At 32.6% G+C, this 2500-nt stretch overlaps 1 protein-coding gene across 1 annotated transcript in view; it reads left to right on the top strand.

Moving 5' to 3' along the window:
• The window catches only part of LOC122254189 (uncharacterized), a 177528-nt gene that overhangs the window by 174297 nt on the left and 731 nt on the right, over nucleotides 1-2500 (top strand). Inside the window, exon 12 of the mRNA XM_086551761.1 lies at nucleotides 1-2500. This exon is cut by the window's left edge and continues 201 nt beyond it; it is cut by the window's right edge and continues 731 nt beyond it. The gene's annotated coding sequence lies outside the window, so the exon portion shown is untranslated.

Genomic DNA, 2500 nt, shown 5'->3' on the forward strand with positions numbered 1-2500 from the left:
TGTGTATATGTGGAAGTTCTGTATTGTATATTCAACGGTATGACTTTGTACATGTGAATTTGCTGGTGTTAATGGCTGTCTTATTGCTGCTCACTCTAAGATGTATATGGTACAATTTCAATGTTTTATGAACATAATTGTAAGAGTATTTATTTACAAACTTTTGAGTTTGTCTCCAAGCCTGTATGGGAAAGCATGAATGTGTAAATACTGGTGCTGTCCTCCATGTCCAGTCATTCTGTATAAATTATGAACTGATAGAGAATTTTTAGGTTGTTTGTACTGACCTGGAAATTTATAGGCATGTAGCTCCATTCCCACCTATGTGGAAAAAGGTTTATTGCTTAGGATTCACTAGAGATTTTCATATAGTTTACAATGGAAGTGCCTCTTCACCCTCGAAAGATCAGTGTTGAACTAACATTAAATAAGGGGACATTAGATTAGCAACTATTAGGAAGATAGTAACTTCACAGGTTCCTGAGATTTCACTCTCATGATTGGATAAAACCTTTACTGAGTCTTCAGAGTGTGCTACACAAAAAGACTTTAAAAAGTTAGCTGTATTTTTTTCCCTGTAAATTGAACATATATATATATACAGAGATTTTATGTATTAAAAGGAAAAAAAACAGCTCGTAAAAAAATGCCAATTTTGTGTTACGTTTATAGTAATGATTTTTTTTTTTTTCATAAGTTTTAATTTCTTGTATATATGAAACTACTACAGTAACAAATGAGGGGAAACAGAAACAACTGGTTATATTGTAGGTGAAACATGCAAAAGTGTTATAAATGTTATGGTTCTAGCCTCATCTGACAATACTTAAACGAGATAAGAATGTGAGGGTAAGTTTTATGTCTGAACAGAAATCTCTACACTTTGACTGTATTTGTGTAGATGTATATAGGTAGTGCCCCAATAAACACTTACAAAAATGTATGATGTCCTATATAGGAAATGTATGTTTGCCATAGAATGCCATACAAATTCAGTGTTATGGAAATTTGGGCGTACAGCGTTGTGGGATTCATTTCCATAGATCTGCTTTGTAATAGCCTGTAAAAATTTATGTTAGTAATGCTTTCATTGTTTGGTACCGTAACAAAAAAAGAAAAGCCGATTTTATTTTGATTATGCTTTGACTGTTAAACACAACAGAGCACCATGATGGTATGTGCTAGCTCACCCCAGCATATCAAAGAACAGATTACTAGCTAAATAAACATAGGGATGAAATAAACCATAACCTTGTTAAGGCATAAGCAACTAACTGCCATGAACATTCACAGAATTGATAAGAGTTTTTCCCCCCACGACTGAGAGTCACCCAGGCCCCTGCTCAAGATTGAAAGATTGATTCCACGGGTTTTGTTTACTGCACAGGCTTAACGTGATATGGTTATCTTACTTTTTTTTCTATGCCAAAATTGCCATCCTTCAGAATATTTTCCTCGAATCTTCTGGTAGTAGTTGTGCAATTCTTTGATTTGTTAGCACTTTTGGAGACCGTTTGGACATTGACATTGATGAGTGTGATGTAAGCTGTAAATCATAAGATTATTGTGGCAGATTTAACTGTATAGAGAGAGAAACAAAACAGCAAACCAAACAAAACAAATGCAACGCAACACTTTACAAATACTGAGAGAAAAAAATTGTAGTATGCTAGTTCCGAACACATAGTTGAATCTCCCTTCCTCCTGCCCTTGAATTTAGTGTACACTGGGCACCTCTGCATCTAGTCACTTCTGCGAATATCATTCCACTCGCATTCAGACATATTTTGTGGACAGACTATCTGTGAAAAGCAATCATCATAGCCAGATTTTGACTTGGGTTTTGTCTTTTTATTATATTTTTTTCTCTCTTTTTGCTGAGTTGTTTATTGTTGAGGTCATTTATTGTTAGCTCGGAAGAAAAGAAATTATAAAGATATCAGAAATTGATAGTATGGTACCACTTTTTCATGAAAAATTTGGATAAATGTTTATAAGCTGAAATTATTTTCATACAGATTCATTCAAGAGATTCCATATTCATTCCATTTTCTTGGCTTGCAAATTTTCGGAATCGTTCAACTGGCTATGATGATTGACGGAATTTTGAATTATTGTTATGATTTGGTAAGCAAGTTTATTAAGATGTTTATTATTTCCTACATATGATTTGTTTGATTATGATCATTATTAGTATTATTTTAATCATTACTCTCCATACCAAAGATAGGAGATATATATCTGTATATAGGATCTCATATTCTCCTGTAAGTAAAGTTAGCAGTTCCTTGTTTTCTTCTGTACTTTTTTTTGTAATTCATTGTTACAAACAATGGTGGGTTTCTTTATTTATTTATTTTAATATAGGAAGAGTATATATACATATAGTATATCTTTTGGGTATTTTCTGTATTCCTGATTCAGTGGGATTTTTTTTTTTTTTTTTTTTTTTTTTTTTTTTTTACAGCTCAAGTCGAGTCATTCAGTGTATAACAGAAAT

Source organism: Penaeus japonicus, unplaced genomic scaffold, assembly GCF_977035675.1.
Source record: "Penaeus japonicus unplaced genomic scaffold, GWHDUDI00000001_assembly GWHDUDI00000025, whole genome shotgun sequence".
Taxonomy (NCBI): domain Eukaryota; kingdom Metazoa; phylum Arthropoda; class Malacostraca; order Decapoda; family Penaeidae; genus Penaeus; species Penaeus japonicus.